This window comes from Rhyacophila brunnea, unplaced genomic scaffold (genome assembly GCF_057557595.1).
Source record: "Rhyacophila brunnea isolate RB1 unplaced genomic scaffold, BYU_Rbru_1.0 scaffold_5, whole genome shotgun sequence".
NCBI classification, from domain to species: domain Eukaryota; kingdom Metazoa; phylum Arthropoda; class Insecta; order Trichoptera; family Rhyacophilidae; genus Rhyacophila; species Rhyacophila brunnea.
In genome coordinates this window covers 37206361-37230623 of record NW_028233170.1, presented here as the reverse complement: position 1 = coordinate 37230623, position 24263 = coordinate 37206361, and positions in this window count along the sequence as shown.

The following is a 24263-nucleotide window of genomic DNA, read 5'->3' as shown; positions in this document are numbered from 1 at the left end:
AGAATGGCAGAATTCTCATTTACACCACGTATAAGTCAAAAAAAATACGTAGCCGAATAAGTATTGACTACCGATTGATTAAGCAATATGCCTTTGAATAAAATTTAGTCAGGGTAAGAAAAATTCGACACTGCAAAAGATAATTAAAAATCTTAAATGAATATTTTTTTCAAATAGACAGCTGATTTCCACAATACAGTGTCCCAGGTAAAATGCACAAGGGCAGCCAGCACGCCGGTAAATCGCGAATTTCACGCACAACCTAAAACTTGACGGGGAGTCCCCAGTGAACTAGCAGGGGGGCTCAGGAGTTCTCGTGCCCCTCGGATTGGCGCCCCCCTATTTTTGGATTACTGACGGCTGACCGGCCGGAGAGAATCATTCCAAACAATCGGGCGGCTGATCGTCTGGCTCGCAACTGGACGAGACAGCGAGACGAGATAAAAATGATAGAATAGAATTTTTGCGTAACACAGCGAAACATTATTTGTTAAATTTAGCACGAAAAAATTTGAAAACTTTTCTTGTTTAGGAATATCTAAATTCTAAGTCAATGATTTATTATTTATAAAATTAGATTATTATGAATTACCTAAGTGTAAATACTGACTGTACTGAATAATGATTTAATTCACATTATGATAAGAAGTGTCATAGAATATAATTTCATTTGGTTATTCACCACAGGCAAAAATAATTTACGATAGGTGTCCAGCTCATAAAGTAGGTTTGTATACTATATTTGACATCAATTTATTACCTAATAACTTACTAGATATTTTGTAAATAAGTATCATGTAGGTACTTATTATTGCCAATAGTATTTGACCATGTCCTATCCTAATAAGATCATATGGGCCTAGGCCCACAGAGTAGAGGTTTGTATTAATAGATTTCTGATTTTGTTTTTATCAGAAATGGATGTCAATCATTTGCTCCACCAATTAGATACATACTATTAGGCTCATAGATAAATTAAAAAACAATATATTATGTACTTGCCAGACCCAGGATTCGAACCTGGGACCCACAGGCCATCGTACCTACTGCGTAAATGATAAAAATACCAAAAACAAAATACATATGATGTTATTCTTATTTATACTATATTTTTTTCAAAGCCTGCTGGCTGCTAAATGATTATATTTATTTAATATGTAAATCCATTTTGTGTTACGTGTTCAGCATAAAAAATATTACTTTTCTTTGTAAACAAATAATTATTGTCTTATTATCTATTGTCAAATGTCAGTATACGAGTTAGACTAAAATACAATTTATGTTTTTTTTTCTATATACCTACGCCTAAGTCTCAAAACACATTCGTGGTAATAATTTATAAACTATCCAATTCTTCTATATACCTTGGTTCTCTTGTAACTCGACACAATGATATTACAGAAGAAATCAACAAGAGAATCATGTCTGCGAATAAATGCTACTTTGGCCTGTTAAGAAATTTTAAGTCCCGCATACTATCTCGCCGAACTAAAAGCACTCTTTACAAGACACTCGTAAAGCCAGAGCTCACCTACGCATTGGAAACCCGGACACTAACTTTGCGAAATGAACGAGCCTTGAACATTTTTGAAAGAAAAATTCTCCGCCGTATATATGGACCAATCAGGGACGGCACCAATTGGAGGAGAAGATAATGCTGAGTTCTTCGGGCTATACGAAGATTGCAGCGCAGTTCAATCAATCAAGATTAGGAGACTGCGATGGCTAGGTCATATGCATCGTATGAATGACAATGAACCGGCAAAGAGAGTTGTGTCCGGCAATCCGATCGGGCGTAGAAGAAGAGACAGGCCAAAGATTCGCTGGTTGGATGGAGCTGCCAATGACTGCACAGGTGGAGGGAGCTGTTGGAGGAGGCCAAGACCCACACCGGGTTGTCGCGCCCCTGATGATGATAATCCATTTCTTTTATGCTACATATTGTGTAAGTGTAACATTATGATAATACGAAACTATTGTAAAACTTTTCTAAACTGGTTAAATTAATAGTAGTATATTATATCATGATTATTTGAACAATAACGTTTGTTGTCTGAATCTTTATGATTAGTTATCGTGGATCGTTTCAACGATGGGTTTATAGCCCAAAACAGCTATCAACATCATAAGCTGATATACCTTCATACCTCAGAAATATAAATATTTGAAATTTCAATTATATATGAATGCAAAGAAATAATGTTTATATCTTGTTATTTGAATAATTTCATTAAAAAGTAAGATTTTGCATTGTCTGTGAATACTGATTATAAAGTACTACTTTTTACAGACACAGACTATAGATTTAATTAAAATGTACCACTTGTTATTATTTTTTGAATGAACAGATGAGAAATTATATGACTTTATTATTTGTTAGATATGGAAACTCTGATTGGTAGGAAGTTTAAAAAAAAGCGTCGTCGATTGACGTCATTATAATTTTAATAAACGGAAAAAAGCATAATAATATAAAGGGTAAAGTGTTAATAATAAAAAAAAATACAATAAAGCTTTGCATAACTTCTTAGAACGTGAAACAATATTATTTATTACCCGAAAGAAAGTTCATCGCGTGATTTATATTAAATTTGTGTTTCTACGCAGAGAAATCACGAGACGTATTCAATGTAATATTGTCCAATGTTTAATTAAGGCGTCCCATTTGTTGCCCACTGTTACTTACTAATTGGACTTCGAAAACAAATTACATAATTTTCAAATATCTTGAGAAAGTAAAATACTTTTATTTGTTCAGAGGTATTGCAGGGAGCGAGTTGTGTTTTGATTGAAAATCCCACCCAATTTTTTTCATTGTGAACAAACGTTTTCATATTTTCTTATATAAGCCAAATAAAATTATTGCAAGAAAAGTCGGAGCGGTTTGCAGTAATGTATGTAAGAAATTGTTTTTCCACTTTGTAATTTTTTATTTTATTATAATTAATTAATATACCAGTAAAGATGATAATGGATTTCTTGTGATTGAATTCTAGGCCTTAGGGTAACGTGGTCACGTGCAAAACTGTTTTATGTAATAGAAATCCTTGATAAAACGGCATGACGTGTATGTAACTAACTACCTTTAGGAGGATATCGTAACTTTCTTTTTAAACATTATATTTGATTATTGAGTGTAGAATATACACCACAGAACAGATAATAAATAGAATTCCGATAGGCTATATACTAATCTAAACTACTAAACTAATCTACTAACTACTAAACTAAAACCAAATGCCGCCTATTCGAGGCTTGCATTCTGACGGTGCTGCTTTACGGTAGCGGATCATGGCACCTTACGAAGGCTCAGAGCAACCGTATACTGAGCTTCGAAAACAGATGTTTACGACGAATACTGGGTGTGCGGTGGTATGACTTTATGAGCAACGAGGGGCAACTTTAGGAGCAACAACGCACCAAGCAGCCTCTCATCACGCTGAAAGTGAAGAGGCGACGTTGGACCTGGCTCGGCCACGTGCTGCGGATGCCAGAAGAGAACTTCAACCTGGCTTGCCTGTTCTTCAAACCATCCGGATTCCGGCGTCCTGGAAGGCCGCTAAATACAATCTACAGAGTGTATACGGCGGAGCTATGGGATGCTGGTTTGACCTGGAATGAAGCAAGAACTAATACAGTAAATTTGGACGCAGAGTTTTGAATGTGTCTTATGAAAATGAACCACGCGTTATAGACGTGCAATAGTGTGTATAATACATCAATATTAAATGAGCGTCCAATGCATAAACCGAGTGCAGTTGTCAGTATTAGACGTATGGCGTATTCTTGACACGTGTTTAAATTTATCCTGTATTCTTCCTTACTCGAGATCGGTGGCCTGCTTCTCCTTACCCGTTAGGTATTTCGGTTCCCATTATTTCTGAGTTCCCTGGTGTAGACAGTTGAATAAGCACCTTAGTGCGAAATGTATCATGTATACATACGCACTACATCTACAATTGTCTTTGTTCGTAAATATCAACTACAATTTTCATTTAAATAATGAATTAATCTATAAGTTATCCTAATGCAGCAAGAAACGAGTAAGAAAATCTATTTTTTATTTTAGTGGACATTTCAATAAGCTAAACAAGCAACTTTCAAAAATATTGTCGATGCATTAGAGAAAACCGAATAAATTCAATTTTGATGATAAACCAAAACATATCAACGTAACCTTTAATGAATTCACATTTTAAGTAACCTTGACTTTAAGTAAATAAAAAATGTTTTTTTTTAATATTGTTAGTTATATAGGTACGGTGGTTACATGTAAATTGTACGTAAAAGATTTCACCGTGGCACAGTTCACCGTGAGTTTTTTTATCGGAAAGAGATGGCCGTATACTAGAGGGTCTCCAATTTTATTATATTCAATATGAACATTAATTTAATTTTCATAGCTGATTTTGGCATAATTCATGAATTCAAGAATGAAAATCTAACCTAACCTGACCTAACAAATAATCAAGTAAGTATATTGGCTATTTTCAAAATTTGTTTGCTTCCTGTAAAGTGTAAACCGACATAAACCGTGTTGAATTTAGACATGAATTTTATATCAGTACTATACTACCCAAAAAAGTTGGACTGTCTTTAATATATGACCATATATTTCCGATACAACATTTCACAGTTTACAGACACGAGGTACGGTAATTCAATTAACACATTTACTGCTGACCAGATAATTACTAATTAATTATCACATTTGAATAGCATGCTAATTATATCTAATGACCAACTAATGGTTACGCGCCTAGCGCGTCTTTAGCACTGAAAGACTTTATACAAACACGTTTCAAAGGTCCAAATTATTAATTGTCTTATATTTAAAGTGTCGTATTTCTCCGGCAGGTGCCTCTGGTAGGCGGAGCATTCACCCTAATTAAATTACGTTACATATTATTAAATTATTACCCCCGGTGGGTTACGATGTTATAACGTGTAACTAATTTTCCAATGAAGAGGGATCATATTTTGTTGGAAAAATTAACCTGACGTTCGAGGATTATTATTTATAATTGAACAACTTTAAATTTTACGCTTACACGAGTGAAATAATACTGTTATTCTGTATGACTGCACATTTTCCTAAATATATTTGCTTGATGCCGATGCAACTAAAATCAAGCCCTGGCTTCCTCAGTCCTCCACCAGCCACTTCTGTAACCTTCGGTCTTTCAATGTTCTCCTCAAATCGTCCACCAACAACACCTCTTTGCGTCTTTCACTACATTATCTCTCAAGCGAAGAATCAGTCGTCCCATCTTCCTGTCTTTTGAAAACCTTTTGTTAGTTGCGGATTGTAAAAATTCAAGCAGGGGTCGGCAGCTTAGTCTAGTAACAACTTCTCAAATTCTCGAGAATCTTATTGATGATTTCTCGAGAAATGAGAATCCTCGAAATTTCGGAAAAATAATTTCTCGAGATTAGTCTTTCTGATTATTTCTCGAGAAATGTCGAGATGTCTTGATCACAACCTCTACATACGGTTACCTGATTCATAATATATTGCATGTCATCTCTGAAGGAAATATGCATGTAGTTTTTTTTCGATCCGTGTTTTGTTCAAATTAATAGATTTGGTAAATGTCAAACAGCCATTCATCGTAAAATGTATGTTACTATAATATTCACTATTTAGATTTCATTTACTAAATTAAATAATATGACGCCGAATAATTGAATTTTGAAGGCTAAATTCAATTTATTTTACATATAATCAACATGGCAAATTATAAATTCAAAGCATTCAAGACATGACATAAACAATAAGTGTGAAATAAAATTACAGGATAATATGAGTAAATAATAATAGTTAAATAAACAACGTCCACCTAAACACACCCATACATAAGTGAAATATATTGATATCCAAAGCAATTTGATTGAACATAGTTATTTTTCTCCAAATTGGCATTACTAATGGCAGGTTAGTTGGCACATTGGGAGAACAAACAACAGATGCTCCTGATTTCTAAGATAATTATCAGAGATACACTCATCAATGCTACTAAGATTTGCATAGTTTCTATTTACGTCGCGTATAAGTCGAAAAAATATATAGCTACATAAAGATCTCTTCTAAACTCTACTGCAGTATTTTACCATAACCATAGTCAGATAGAGCCATGGATGATAACCATACAGCTGAAAGTAAAGGAGACTCAAAAATTTCTTCTGCCCTCTCCACGTACTTCAACTAATGCTGAGCCCTGGAAATAGACCCACTCTCAAGTCTGCTTATCACAAAAATAAACAAAAGTTAATACCGTAACATCCGAAAACACGCGGGAAGTACGCAAGTGAAGCAAACATTTGTAGCGCCTTTTTACAATTTAATAGTAGCCATATAACCACTAAACGTCAGTTTACTGTCAAACGTGATGCCAAGATTTCTAACAGATAATATTCATGAAAGAACTCTGCCATACATCGAATATTGGAAAAATAATACTTATGAGGCTTTAGTAAACGAATAAATGATTATCATATTGTTTACTATACGTAGGTACACCAAATAATTTTGTAGTTTGTAGAATTAAAATACAATGAAAATACATACAACACTATTGTAAATAGCGTTATAAAGTACAGAATGCAATACATTTTCAACACAAAGAAATAATTAATCAAATAAATTAAAGAGATTGCCTTTTTAAAATGTAAAATATGTTTTTGCTATAGAACTTAATAATATGTTAGTGTCAAATACAGGGTAATTATCATAATATTTACCTGCATTGTTTTATGCACCTGTTCTTTTCAAAGTAATTGATTTCTAAATAGTAGGTATGTGACTGCGCTATAAAAGTGAATTGATCAAATATCACAAATCACATTGACGGAAAATAAGAGTCATTATTGTTTGTCGTTAATTTAAATAATTTATTGGAAGAACATTATTTGTAAAAAAAAAAACATAATAAATTATCGGTAAAATATGTGTCATTGTATTTAAATCTGTGTTTATGTTTGTGTGCTTGTTGATACAGTGCAAAAATATTTTTTATATGTTAGTACTTACTACGTTTTTACAATAAATAGTATCTATGAAAGTGTTAGATGTCCTTCATTTTTTTTTATATAAATCAATTAATTACTCAAAATTGAAAATTACATAAAATAAAGAATAATATTGTAGGAATATAACGATACCATAAAGATAAAGCATAAAAGAATATTTTTGTACTTACTTCATTTATCAATAATATAAAAATATGGATCATTTAGGTTTTGTAACCCTTCACACGGTTTCCAATGCTATTTAATAATTATAAAGTATTGTCTGTTCTCTCACCTGTATTTTTTACTCTTTTATGTGAGGTATCTCATTATACTTTTGCAACGGGCATACGCTCGTGGGTACCTACTTATCGGGGTGGAGTTATTATGTTTTTTTTTTACTTATGAACTTTAGTTATTTATTTCCGATGCAAAATGGTAACTTTGTGAGATAATTTAAGTGCACAACTAAAATTATACAATCGCCCACAGTGGAGCAGTGGTCATAAAGCAAGTTATTATTTATTTTCAATATTCGTTCAGTGATGTATTACATAGGTACATAGTTGCGAAAAAACAGGAATATCAAGAAAATAGTAAAACAATAGGCAACAAAAAACAACAAAATTTTACAGTAAAAAAAGAGCGTTTATTGAACGGGTTTGGTTTCAGGGTTTTACTTGAAAATAAAAATGTGTTAACCAGAGTTAACATTTTATTAACAGGTATTATATAATTGAGCTATTTATATAATAATTGATTGAATATTCTGATAAATGAGTGAATGTTATTGAAATAATTAGTGAACAGGTACATAAGATCGATGGCTTTGCCAAGATATTCTATATTCAGTTTTGTATGTTTTGAGAAAATCTATATGAACATTTATCATTATGTATTTTAATAATACAATATCTTCTCAAATATATTATTTGGACATATAATATTTTTACAGCATTAAGGTACAATGCAGACGAACGTTTTGTGTATGTTACAAAAACTGGACATACCTAAATACAATATCTTTCCACTAAGCCATCGATATAATATAATATAGTGGATTTTATTTTATCGCCCATGATAATACGTGTGGCAATCATATCACTCAGCATTACATGGTGACAAACTTTAATATGTATGTTTTGTTATCAAAACAAAATGATAGAGCGAAAACGATCGTCAACATTTTCTAAATCATAACTAGATCAGTAGGGTCTATTATGATTTGTTAATCGCAACAACGTCTCTTGTAGTGTATGGACTGCATTAGTATAAATAAGAAAGACAATCCATAAATACTTACTCTCTCATCGAGGCCATTACGCGACGCACTACATAACTATCGTCACGAGTCTGTTATACGACGCATCACTCTCATATTAAGTCCGGTCACTCAACATTGTCAACCGTCATTTCATTCGAGTCCAGTCTCTCAGTTCATTAATATAGTCAATCGCTTGAGCACATCGATCTCACCAGTTCATCTATACTTATACCACGATTATAACTTATAACATCACATTGTCATATTTATTATTGTATGTATTTATTCGTCTATCGACAAATATACTCTCTCCTCGAAATCTCAAACAACTATGACTTTATCTCCTCCACCTCATCTTCCTCCAAATAAGTATACCTTCTCGTCTTTAGATTATTGATTGTATAACATTGATAATAAGTATTTGTTAGTTATTATACTTATTAAAAAAATATATATTTCTATAGCTGTAGGAAAGACTCCACCCGGGTCCGCGAAACCAGTGCGGGCATAATTCATTTTTAAATGCTTACATGCAATAAAGATGGATTAAATGTAATTGAAAATATAACACAAGGGGATGGCAACACTATTGAGAGTACGGAGCATTATTATTGTGCATTTTTTCATTGTGCGTCATAAATTAATGCATAATGGAAGGCGACACACCTCGCTAATCTCAAACAAGAAAGCCCTCGTCAAAAGTATTTCAGATTTATTTTCATAAACATCTTTTCAAATATGGCAACAATTATTCATAAATTATAAGCCGTTGTATTTGTGAAACGGTTTTTAGTAGGTATCAGTTTTAGGAAGATGAATATACAAATGTTACCGACAAGCATCATGTTGTTATAATGATATTATTATAAAGAATTTCGATAAAAAAACAATTTCGACTGATTAATCTGCAAACCAGCCAACGTCACTTTTTCGGCAAAAATGAGATTTTGATGACATTTTGTTATAAAGAATGCTATGCTCACACAAAATTTCAAACTCCGAAATTTTATAAATAAATGCAATATCGTTCTTCATACCAAAAAGCCAACTGCAGGTGAAAAAATTCCAACATCGTAAATGGAACTACTCCGCTCTTTATATACATTATCTTTATATATAAAAGAGAAGCTAAAATAGTGTTGGTAGTAATCAGGGAACTCAGAAATAATGGGAACTGAAATACATAACGGGTAAGGCGATAGCAGGTAACCGACTCTTGTAAGGAAGAATCCGGGCTAAACTTTCACACGTGTCAATAATACGTTTTACATCGAATAGTGAAAGCTGCTCTCGGTTTATGCATTTACGCTCATTTAATGTTTTGTGTATTACACACACCATTGCACGTGCATAATGCGTGCTTCATTTTCGTAGGACACTCACACATTCAAAATCCTGCTTCACCATGCGGCGTATTGAATATGGGCTATCGGTATTCTATTTATTATCTGTTCTGTGGTAGTGATAATTCATAGTGCAGCTTATTTGTAAAAATTGTACTTTTGGAATTGTTAAATTCCGCGCGATAGTTAAATTATTATGTTTTTTCTCCTTCCTGAACAATTCTCCCAAATTAAGTTTGGCGTTTTTCAGATTAATTAGTCAATTTCCTTATTTATATTATAATACATTCATTAGACTATATATTTAGATATATAATATGTAAAAGTCTGTCATACGTTTGCATGAATGTGACCTGAAATAAAATATTTATAGCTAGGTAGGTACAATTAATGAGATGAAATTCTTAAATATTCGAAAAAGCTCTGATTGCTTACTTAGAGCATTGATAAATATTGAACAACTAATAAAGCAAAAAATACAGTATTTATAGTACATTTATTTAAATGTTATCTTAATAAAGTAAGCAAAGGGCGATGTCGCATTTCGTGGCTTAAAGACCTCGGTGATTGCTACTAGTGCAGCTCCATTGAACTGTTCCGGGTAGCAAATTATAAGGCTAAGATCATCCAGTAGATGACCGACCTCCGCTAGAAGGTTGCATGATAATGATAAGAATAGAACAATTTATTTTAAAAACAAAACAAAATATATTTTTTAAATTTGATGAATTCGGGTACCTATGTACTATTTCGAAAACAAATAATGCATATTTATCCAATCAAATCAGGCTAATACTGTGTAGACAGTGACGTCTCTAGGCAACATGCCGTACACTTAGAATCCTCCCCTTTTAGTTTAAAACTAAGGAGTCGAATGTCTATACTTTCGATGCGACCACATCGTCTGCTTCATAGAAAACAGTCACTGCTCTCAAGAGTTGTAATATTTGTATTTGTTTCTTCATTCGCCGTCCTTTATAATATGCCATCCTTACGCAACGCATAACCTGCCTACCCTCACTAAACGTCACTGTGTGTAGGTGATAAAACATTTGGTGTTAACATATAATTGGCATATGGCTGATTTTTCAGTATTACAGTACAGTATTTTGTACAAACATAATTATAAAAAAATACTTGGATAACATCATTTTTAAACATAGGTACCTATGCTATATTTAAATATTAATTATGTTAATACAGTTTGCATACTTTTAAAGTGAAGCGATAATAATAATAGTATTTATTGGTGATTGTGTGTTGTATATGCCTGTCATTTACAACCTGCCACCATACGAGTAAATAAATGAATGACTAGCAGATATGACGTAATAATATTGGCGTAATAATAAAATATGGAATGTGCGACCCGTGTACTGCAACTGTTTTTTTTCATGAAATACAAAGTAAAGTAATAAATGCAAGAATATTTTGGTGTAATTAATATAAATCGTTGACTGAAATAAAGATTACTTTACATAAAAGTTGATGATATATTGTTACTAGTGGGGTTAAAACATAAAACTAAAACCACCCTAAAACTATAAAATATCTCGAGCACTCTAAAATTTAACCTTCATAACCAGGTAAATATTTATGGTGACCGGTAAAACTACATCATGAGACATATTAAAATAATATTAAAACTAGTTTATCCCTCAGATAACAATAGGCACCTAATTTGCCTATTCTATGATCCCTTCCATTATTTCATCATAAAACGGTATTTATTCTAGCAGCTTCCCAAAGGACACGGGGTATTATCTTGTCTTACCCTCTCATGATCCCAGGAAAATAATGTGTGAGAAAATTTTGACTACGCAAACTAAAATTAATTAAGCATCATAAGTAGTAACTTTGAACTGAAAATGATACATTATTTGGATACTGTGTAAAAGTGTTGTTTTGTTGCATGGTTTCATTGTTTCAAATTTCAAATAATTGTAATTTAACTAGGTACATACGCAAATTTTTTTTCTCATAATTTTGTGGTTCGTGGGGTTACATGTAAGTTGTTCGTATGCAGTTCATCGTGGGACAGTTATTCGTGCGCCGCAGTACGTGAAACATGAGTTCGTATAATATTTTATCAAATGACGAGTTCTTTGTTGAACATTTCACCGTGGAATACATTTGTACGTATCTTACAAAATGCGGCGATAGTTTGCAAATAGTACTGTTCCAATTAGATTAACCCTAACCTAAACTAACCTAGTAAAGACATCTCCACATGTTGTAGCATACTTACAAATATACTCCACGGTGAAATGTTCAACGAAGAACTCGTCATTTGATTAAATGTTACACGAACTCATGTTTCACGTACTGCGCGCACGAATAAGTGTCCTGCGGTTAACTGTTTACGTACAAATTTCCGGATACAGGTTCGTGGGCTGTTACGGTTTTGTAACGGTATTTTGTAGAAATATGATACTTTCAATCTACTCAGCACTGTCAGATTCTGGACATTGCTAATTATTAATTCAATACGTTTTCAACACTACATGTAGGTTTTTTCAAACCAAAAAATTATAAATATTTTACACAGTATAAAATACAGTAAGAAAATAATAATAAATTATTTATAATATTTTTCCATTTGAACCGTTCTTTGTGATCCTGATTTCGCCTGTCGACATCTTTAGGGTCTATGCGTCTGTGCATACTATACAATGGCAAATGTATGACTGATAACTGATACAGTTACAGGTTACAGTACCCAAGTATGCAAAAAGGCAAAATATTGGTCGCTAAAAACGGTTCAAATGAAATATACATAGAAAACTTAAATCAAACGTAATTTTAAAAATTTATAAAGTAAGATTAGTGGCATATACCTAGAATAAGTGTATACCGATTGAGTTAAATTGAACTATTTATTTACAATTTCAATTATTACGATAATTAAGAATAGCTATCGTCTTCCTGAAGTGAATCAAAAACGCGTTCAATAGGTGTACATTATTTGGATACTCTATCAGTCTATCTTTGTCATTAGGAAACAACTGATCTGAATTTATTATAATATACCTACTTATTATACACTAGAGCAGAAGTGTTTTAAGGTATAATATAATTTTATAATAAATATTTTGCAAATATTTTAATAGGTTACTGTAATTTTTTTTTTAAATACCTACTACATATTTAAATTTTATTTTGTACACATTGTATAATAGATACCTATAATGTATAAAATCTTGTCAGAGTTGTCACATTGTAAAAGAGGCCCGTTTCAGACGGGACACCGGTATCGTGCTCGTATATAATAAGGAGGCTTTTGTATTCGAATAAATGGGTCTTTGTATTATGTTTATGAACGCCCCAGAGCTAATGAGTAAACGCGTGTCCGGTACACTTTTCCGTCGGCCGCTACATCCTCAAGCCGCCGATACACTTGTTGTTATTACCGCAGCCAGTTTTATGTTCCAATTTATAACGTGAAACTATGCGTTGACTCATTAGCTCTGGGCGTTCATAAACATAATATAAAGGCCTCCTATATTATACCGAGCGCGACTCCGGTTTCCCGTCTGAAACGGGCCTAACTTTACTGTAACCTCAACAATCAATAATAATAATATTTATTTTTTTGATATTGTAGATATTATTTTACTTAATTTTTGTTTGGTAATCGCATTACAATAATTTATAATCAATCTTTTGTTTACCCGCCGTAATGTGCGTCATAAGCCGTGTCGCGGTAAAAAACGGCCAAGAGAATAATATTATTAAAATTACAAATTTTAATACCGAGATAATGCTTTCATGAATAATCAATGTAACATATTAAAATGTGTATTATTCGGCCATTCATAACGGCGTAAGTGGGGGGGCCTGGTACAATGAGGCGCCTGCAAAACATTTTTTAATATCTAGTGCTCGAAATAACACGAGAGGACAGAAAATGGGGGCTATTTTGTAATGTCGCGTTTCGACCTGGCAAGGGAAATGATCTAGCAAAAAATGAAATAATATTATGTATGTTTTCCAACTTACAAATTTGATACGAGTACCTACAACTACAATCACAATATATTTTTATTAACGTGATTAAATAGTTCAGATTTGTTATGGAATAGTTCTTTTACTTAATACATTAATAATTATTATTATAGATACATATCTATTTAGGAACCTAGAATATTGGTATATAACAGGGGTGGCCACACTTTTGTTTTCTAGGATCGACTAGTAGAAAAAAATATTTATGGCGATCGACTGATATCACTTGTAATTATATCATGCGAGAACAATAAAACCCCATTTTTTATAATTCAAATATGTATTTTGAAAACAGATATTTTATACATATTATAAAAAATAACGATACAGAAACATCGAATTAACGACAATAATATAGTTAAGTACTTAAGTAATATTAAGTATTATGTCTTTCACTTCTAAAAAAATAAGTAGGTACATATTAACTGTAATTTTGACATAGTTACACAATTTACCTGTATATCGAATATTAGAAATTTTGGAGTAGCCAAGATACAACCCTTCGCCAGGAAACATACTTAAAATAAATTCTATACAATACGAATTATCATTTAATTACATCAATAATCATATCACATAAATTGCGTCGCACAGCCATGTATTTTAAAATTTAAATATCCCTTACTATCTGCTTTTTTACTATTCGAGCAAATTTGTCGCTTGTGTTTTCTTACTTAATTGGTCGACCCGCTACGCCGGGCTCCCCTCAGGCTAGAGCCCTGTCAGACCCCCTTGTGGGAGTCATGCCTGCTGGTGTATAATGCAATGATAACTGATAAAAGTGGGTACTGTTGCCTCATTTTTACATAAAGTAATAAACCCAACATGATTCCCAACCATACCAGGAACTCCATCAGTCGTTACCGATACTAGTTTATGAATAGGAAATTGAATGCGATTAATATTCGACTTAAATGCATTAAATATATCTTCCTTTTTGGATCGTTCCTCCATTGGTAAAACTGTTAATAATTCTTCTGAAGCAAACATGTCTTTAAAAATCAATCGAATAAAAACGCATAGTTGTGCAATATCCGTGTAATCTACCGACTCGTCAAATTGAAAGGATAGGAATTTACATTATTTATTTTATTAATATTTTTCTGTAGAATTGAAAAAGAAGAGATAAGAACAAGCGGATTTTAAGAGCTTGAACATCGAGTAGTTTTGACTCGTTTGAACAAGAAATAGTACAATAATATTATTATGTCCGCGATCGACGCACTGGCCATCCCTGTGGGTCTATTCTATACTTATCGACCGCTAAAGTGATAAAGTAATAAATATTATCATACTTAGGGTAGGTTTGTATCAAAATGTTAGCACTTATTGTAACAATTACACGAAGTTGGTTTTTATTGTTGCAATAAGTGCTATATTTTAACAGCACCTGTCTTGCTGCTGTTGAAATATCGCACTTATTGCAACAATAAAAACCAACTTCGTGTAATTGTTACAATAAGTGCTAATATTTTGATACAAACCTACCCTAAGTTTGATACTATTTATCACTTTAGTGTTCGATAAGTATAGAATAGACCCACTGTGGGTCTATTCTATACTTATCGAACACTAAATTGATAAATAGTATCAAACTTAGGGTAGGTTTGTATCAAAATATTAGCACTTATTGTAACAATTACACGAAGCCGGTTTTTATTGTTGCAATAAGTGCTATATTTTAACAGCACCTGTCTTGCTGCTGTTGAAATATCGCACTTATTGCAACAATAAAAACCAACTTCGTGTAATTGTTACAATAAGTGCTAATATTTTGATACAAACCTACCCTAAGTTTGATACTATTTATCACTTTAGTGTTCGATAAGTATAGAATAGACCCACTGTGGGTCTATTCTATACTTATCGAACACTAAATTGATAAATAGTATCAAACTTAGGGTAGGTTTGTATCAAAATATTAGCACTTATTGTAACAATTACACGAAGCCGGTTTTTATTGTTGCAATAAGTGCGATATTTTAACAGCAGCAAGATAGGTGCTGTTAAAATATAGCACTTATTGCAACAATAAAAACCGGCTTCGTGTAATTGTTACAATAAGTGCTAATATTTTGATACAAACCTACCCTAAGTTTGATAATATTTTTCACTTTATCACTTTAGCGGTCGATAAGCATAGAATAGACCCACTGGTATATACCTAATATACTTAGATAGATTTTGTTTTGTGAAGTCTTTTCCATATTATCGAGATTCGCACCGTTTTATACCACACCCGGTAGCAAGTTCCTATTAATTTTGTGCATTATTATACACTATTCCGGATTTATTTTGTACTATTGATTGTATTTTGAATGATAAAACCGATACCGCAATGTTTACCACTTGCTAGTTATTTACGTGACTATGTCATATATTATGAACGAATATAGGTACATAACCATGTTATTTATTGAAGATGGTCAAAAAATATTATAGAACCAATCTCCTGTCACACCTGATGTACTTACATCATTCAGTATTCAATCATGGGCTCTCCCGTGAATTTACATCACAAGCAAGACAATTAATCCGGGACAAAGGCCTTCATGTGCACATATTATTATGTATTGTATTGTACTAAAGCAGATAGTATAATTCCCGAATCGGTAAATGGTAGGCTCATTCTTTGGGGATTTTATAGTTTGGCGATTATCCTCATTGAAGGGGGAGGCAATTGTCTATGAAAGGGGGTATTAGAGAGGGCATTGTGGAGGATAGGTCACCGGTGTGCTTAATTCACAGGGTATTTAAAAAACGTCTATATAATATTGATATGTGACTAAATGGTTTACTACGTAATATTTTTCATTTCAATCTAGATACACCTAAGCATGGCCCCCATATCCTGAAGCGGGCCCCCAGGCTAGAATCTTTGGCGGCCCCCCTACCCATCGCTAAGTATAAGGGCAATGTGACGGTTTCCAAATGGTGTATGCGGTAAAATTAATGTGTTTATTTAGGCCCTCCTCCCACGGCGCAACTGAAATCTGACAGAACTGGTTTGTGAAGGAACTCATAAACTGGCCAATGTGATGCTTCGCACACGGCGCTACTGAAACCACTTGAAATAATAATCACATAACCCCAAACTGTCAAACTGAACCATCAGCTGTTTTGTACAAAAACCAACAACACGCACGCTGCTGCGTTTATTCGAATAGAATTAAGTTATTTCAATTTTGCTTATCTTGTACTTTTTACGTTTTGGGTCGTTAATGATTTTTATAGCATGACACATGTTCGCAGTGCGACCAATTTTGGTAAAGAAAATATGATTTTTCACCGAATCTAATGATGTTGGTACCACTGTTTTACGGTGACTGGAAACTTCAGAGACCGCGCGACTAGCATGTCGCGTCTCTTCGCGACCGTTTTGAAGCTGAGAGATTCCAATCTCGCCGTCAGCGAGCCGCCATTGAAATACATTAGCTAGATACTGGCTGGAATTTTAGTTTTAGTTCCGTCGGACGTCAGTTGCGCCATGGGAGGATGGCCTTAGTGTTATTTTGTATAATACACAATTAAGAATTGTATTTTTAATAATAATATTGGAAGGAAAATAGGGCTACTATTAAAGCAAATTTATGATGTGTGTTTATCTCAGTTATCTAGTCGACTCGCCTCGCCGGGCCTCTACTGAGCCCGGGCCTCCAGGCTAGAGCCCTGTCAGACCCCCCCCTTGTGGGGGCCATGCACCTAAGTATAGGAAAAATCTATACTCGTTCTTTTTAGTTTTTTTTTGAAATAGTAAATAAATTTTATTATTAGTATATTGTTTTCTCTTCCCTATTATTTTTTGTTAATCCTATCTCTATTGACTTCTATAAGTAAATTAATACTTGTGCTCTACTAATACAATCAACGGCCAGCAGTGGTGATTTTATCAGCCATCACATACGAATAAGCAATACATATTTTTAATGTATTGTGTAGAATCAGAATGTTATACGTATATTTAGTTTAAAAGTTTCGTGTGTGTCTAGTAGGTACCTACTACAATGGGTATTTTTGAAAAAAATACCGTTAGATTCCATGGTGTGAGTATTAATAATGCGTGAACTTTTTTGCGTATTGATGCCAATTCACCATTTGAGTCGTGACCTATAGGTTTCAGTTTCTTATAATAATGCATTTATATTTATGTATGTGTACCTACCTAATATATAATCTTATAATCTTTCATATTATAATATTTAGGTGTCTACTAATGTTAGGTACTAAGTCAGTTTATTTGAAAGAATTGTTTTAACGTGAAAATGTATTTCTTTATAATAAGGGTATAAGGAATTTATTGGTGATATGAAATTCTGGTTCGGAATATCCACCCTCACTATATGAAAAGTGCTAGAGCCACCTCTGCAGGGTATTGCTTGAAAACATTTAATGTCATCTGAAAATTGTGTACGCCTATTCGATAATAAATCTCTAATAGACATCGTCTAAGCTAAAACTCTAAAACGTGCAGGCAGTGTACTTTGTCAATCGTTCATAGCTCTAGCTGGAATCGATCTAATTCATTTATCAAAGCGTCAACTTGTTTGCAAAGTATCTGTAGGTTGGCATCCACTCGTGAACAATAAGGTCATGTAATTTTTTAACCGAGTTTTTCACGGCGGCTTAGCCATGGATTCTGTTTGCGAGCTTTTTGTGCGCCGGAGCCACTCTTTTGTGTAATTGATGTTGAATCGTAAAGCATTGTCTATCGCTCAAAGCTCAAAGCGAAAGAACGATAAAAAGTTCGCGGTATAATTTGATTCTGAATTTTATTATTCATTGGGATTTGAGTATATTTTGGGAACTATCACTCCTATAAATCAGCAGTAATATGCTAATGCACGTGTATTACTAAATTAAAGCACGTAGCTTTACGAAAACTATCGGTTTGTACTTGAGTTATATAGTTTTAAAATATATTAATATGCATAACTGAAATTATCACAGTTTCGAGAAAAAATGAGAAAACAATTGTGGATACTATGTAATTGATATTTGTAATTTAAAATTTAGGAATAACACACGTGTTTCCGTGTACTGGGGATACTTAGATCACGTGATAAATAATATCATTTTTTCTTGGAGTTAACACAGTAGGTACTATTTTTAATAATGTTTGAAAATGACTATAAAACAATGACTGCCAAACGAGATGGTTTTAATTTATTGTAGTGGAACAATTTTAATTTGAACATGCGAAAATGCGATTTGATCTAGTGTAAAAAATATAATTTCACTTTTTCTAGCAAGGTACCACTCCGAATATGACTTATTTTTTGTCAGAACTATCAAATTTTACGCAAATATAGTAAGTATAGGTCTTTAAAGGTTTACAAATTACCATTGTTCACTCAATATACGCCAAAAATGGAAATAACAACTTTTTAAAACTCTACGATTCATTTATTTTTTCTCGTAGTAGCTAATGTCTCCAAAAATAAAGTTAAGTATATTTTTTCTTGTAATATTTGGGCCTTGATCTCAGCATTTATCATCAACCGACATCCGAGTATGTGAAAAGTCATTCCGCCTAGTATTAGATTACTAGGGTCTTCAAATCCGACTGAATCTGAATATCTGGCCAGATTATTCTTTGTCTTATTTATGGCTTCTGGAATGTCAATTTTATTGTCATGCGTGGCTTATTCGTTTTGAAAACATAGCCCAGCCATCATCTAAAACGGCTCAAATTAATTGAATGAACAATGAACAGGCTCTAGTTCAAAAATATTATCAATAATCTATATACCTAAACGAATACTTTCATAAATTTTACAGCTGATAAACTATTGAAATCTCTTTTGATAACTCCCCATAGATTTATACAATTATTATTTAAATTTCAGACATATTTATTTAATTTATTTGATGTTTCAATTCGAAGCCACCATGCGAGCAGCTTCGTTTAGTTCTTACATTTATCACCAGAGTCAAACAAGTGATTTAGTAAACTTTTCAGTGCAGTTATTCATAAAGTTTTGCACGCACCCGGGTGACATCAATGCGCCTTGACACGCATACCATATACCGCCCTTTCCTCTCCTTTCTATAAACTTCTAAAATATTCAGCATGCCACATTTTCTGCTTACCCTTTCAGCAATAATATACTACGTTCACCAAACCATAATAAACTCAATTTTATCGTATAACAGTTTATTTTGATATCATTAATAGTTTCAATCACCTGGTTATCAAGCAAATGGTGTATCACGGTTAATTTACAACTTCCTAGATGGATCACGTGTACCGTTTAAAAAAAAATAAAAAAAAATCGGTTAGGTACATGTTCAAACACGCGCATTAACATAATTTTACTCCCTACTTTAATTATAGTTTGTCAATTTATGGCTACGGCCGTATGTTGTAGCTTAACCACTAGGGAATGACAAAAGAAATGGCGTATTTCAAAAAAACACTACCTTATTCTTAGGTCAATAATTATTGTAAAGCAATCATTATTCATAAGATGTTTATCACACTTGAATGGTCAAAAACATAGCTTATAATAAGTATCTTTAGAATCATCTTCAAATGTGTTAATCTTGCCAATTTTTTGAATAATAAAATGCCTAATTCTTGTCAAATTTGGGATCACAGAGATTATCAATATAATTTTTTATCGTGAATATTTTACAAAAATTATCTCGTAATAAATTATACTAATGGTTTCATAAATGCGTTTAAAAATTAATAAATGTAAAAAATCTTAACACCACTGCACAGTTATGTACCGAAATATGACTATATTCTAAAACATTAGAGCGAGAGGTTTAAAAGAATACTATTTTATGTACTTAACAAAAATACTTTATGCAGTCATCAAATGTTTAAAATAACTATAAAGGATAATAAGGCTTCAAAATTATATAAATAGATTATCTACAACGTTTAAGGAGTGTCCAGGATCATGGTTTGAAAATACAATAAAAACTCAATTTTGACCTTCGACGAGCATGTCCCCCCTTAAAATATTGTCTGCTTTACTCATCCGGTGTACTTCCTTGTACCTATCTAATTTATATACTGATCAATTTCTTTTTTTATGTAATACTGATTATCTTTGTTTCTAAATGTCATGTTGTGAACGTCTTAAACTTGTAATTTGTAATGTCCACAATATGTTAAAAAAATAAATAAATTGAATTAAATTGAATTCCGTTCTACGTGTCAATGGCCGTATCGGCTTTCAACATGTCGTCTATGGCCCAGTGGTGAGGAGTAGAGGTAGGCTCTTAAGATTTGACCTAAATAGTGCACACTAAACTTTGTCAGTCGTCAGTATAACTGACGAAGTTTAGTGTGCACTATTTATGTTGAATCTTAACAGCCTACCTCCACTCTTCGCCACTGCTATATCATATGCTCTGCGGTACCTATGGATATGTGGGTATGCCTGCAGGTGGATCATCTTTTTTTAAATCTAAGCTCAAATATGTCTACTAAAGTCGAGTCGTCATATAATATCGATCCAATGATTTGATGACTAATTAATGCAGCAAGATCCAAAGATTGTAAATCCAAGTTATATGACGAAATGGCAAAGTATTTTACAACGTTTTTATTAGGTCGTATTCTTGTTTGTCTGGTAGTTGTTTATCCAGTACGAATCTTGCAATCGATTTTTAACTTTTAGAATATATCGGAACACGATGCCAATGCATTTTTTTTAAATACTTTTAGCCATCTTTAAGTAGAATTGAATCCATTTTAAGTTAATTCTGTTTAGTATGAAAAGTTATTTCGGAAGAAATCCGTAAAAAGTAAAACACTATTATTGGTTGCTAGGGGTCTGGGGTCCTAGCAACTAAATTATTAATATATACGTGCGTTACTATGGAAATCAATATGAAATGTCAAAATGACATTTCAGTATTGTATATTATTTATTCAGTATATCTATCAAGTACAAATTTTTTTGATCGTTTAAGCTAGTCAAGTCAAGTTTATATGATTTAACAGAAAATTTAAAAACGTTGTATATAAAAAGTTCTTTTTATCTTGTAATTATTTTGTTTATGCCATAAATCGGTAAAAATATGAAACTTTATTAATTCTGGATACTGGATTAAGTGAGATTAATGTAACATTGATTATAATTAGGTATCTACTCATTGTGCAAAATCAATGGCGGAATCTCATTTAGCATTAAACATCAAGGGTTATTTGTTATTATTTGATAAAATTTCGTACAAAATCCGTAATATTTTGAGAGAATTATTGCATCATGCTGCGAATAGAATCCTGGAGTTTTATTGTTTCATTAAATCGTCCTGAACTTGTCGAGTATTTCCGTCCCGGACCTACATACTTCTGCCGAATATCTTCGCCGCCATAAAATATGATCTTCTGTCGTAAAATGATAATATAGAAGAGATTATTATTTATGACATTATTGTTTTCGTGGTTAATTTGTCAATTTGCTATAACTAAGCGAAATGTTTGCATTTTACTGCTTGTGTATCGTAAAACAAAACTGACAATCAGCTTAACGGACATTGATTCTAATTTATTTATTGTTTTATAGTCCTACGAAATATAGTAATAAGGCAGGCAAGCACGTCTTGTTTTTATTTTTAACATTTTGTTTGGTACAAGTCGGTTATTGGAAAGCCAGCGGCAAACACATTTTGAAAATAGCCGATATACCTACTGGATTATTTATTAGGTTGGGTTAGTTTAGGTTTTCATTAATAAATTCATGAATTTTGCTCAAAATCGGCAATGACAATTAGCACGGTCGGTTCCTGCCTGGCTTCCCCATAACCGACTTATACCTCTTGTTTTTATTGTCATAGATATTTTAATTTTATTTAAAGTAGGTGGATAGTTATAAGTAAATCACTTTATAGTGGCACCATGGGTATGACAAAAGCGATTCGCAGTCGCATTGGTGTGACTGCTAGCCAAGCCCTCCGCATGAGCCGATTTTAGTGAGTAATGTTTTACCAAGTGCATAGCCAACACGCCAGTGTTGCCATAATATAATTTATAAAAACATCGCTTGTAAAATTATAACATATAATTACAACACTACGATACGCACACTGTCACACATATTTTCGAATAACCCACGAAAGGGTCGCGGAGGAAGCGTGAAGGGGGCGAGGCAAGTGCATGAAAAAGTTCGTCATGTTTTTAAGGACAAACACATGCAATAGCTCTATCTATATTTTTCTATAATCTAAGCTGCTAGCATTAAAAAACTATATTATATTGTAACAAACAATATCTACACATGCAAACCGCCCATGGTTCCATGGTAGAATGATGTACCTATACACATGAGACATGTTTAAAAAAATATAAATACATAGGCATTTCCACTGGTTGGTTTAGGGACATTAAGGTCCGAGGGACTGATAACGATGAACACGATAAAAAAATATAAGTAATAAAAACCGTGGAATCCAATTACCAACGCACTTAGTATAAATATCAATTTATCTCTTTCCTAGATGAAACTAAAAATTAGTATTATTTAAGATTTATATAATATTCATACATATGCATTCTTTTTCACACTACGACAGGCATTGAGGCCCAATGACAGTAGTGTAATTTAACAGTAGTATATTTAGTAATATATGTGAAACAATCAAATACTCAGATTTGAGAAAAGCACATACATAAATATTGTGTCCTCACCGGTATCAAACCCGGAGCTCCCAGATAAAAGGCCAGTGCCTTACGCACTGCACCATGAGAGCCGCCGATGACAGTGATGGCATGATATAATAATATTAGTGGTTTATTTATTGAGTGGCTATATTCATTTCTAGTCGAAACAAAAAAAATGTTAATAGGTACAAACTTCCAATTTGGTGTTAGTTGCAAAATGCAGGGATATTATTGTATTTTGGCCGTTTCGGATAATATTTATATTAGGTAAGTTTTCAATTTGCGAGAAACACGTTTTTTATTGGTATAAGTATGTATGTAATTTAAATATTGTATGGATGGTTTGAACTATTTCGAGGCCCCCTTTTAAATATTTTTACGAATCTATCGCATCATCTGCATCAAATAAAATCATTGCTGGACATTTCAATTTTATATCATAATAATTACAAGATAAAAAGAACTTTTTATATACAACGTTTTAAAATATTCTGTTGAATCATATAAACTTGACTTGACTAGAAACCATCAAAAAAAAATTGTACTTGATAGAAATACTGAATAATGAAATGTCATTCCATATTGATTTCCATAGTAACGCACGTATATATTATTTAATAATTTAGTTGCTAGGACCCCCTAACAACCAATAATGGTATCGAAATAATTTTTCATACATAACAGAATTAACTAAAAATGAATTCAATTATACTTAAAGAAGGCTAAAAGTATTTAAAAAATGCATTGGCATCGTGTTCTGATATATTCTAAAAGTTTCAAATGTCTAGCTAGTCGGGAAGTTAGTTAAAAATCGATTGAAAGATTTGTACCGGACAAACAACCACCGGACAAATAAGAATACGACCTAAGAAAAACGTTGTAATAAAATTAATGGAAGCCGATTTAGAATGCATAAGCTTAGTTTTAATGCATGTAGAAAACGTGAGTACTTAGCACAATAACCCTCGCTGTGATATCCTTTCGAACGAATGTTTTCATAATAATTCGATACATACTAAAATTA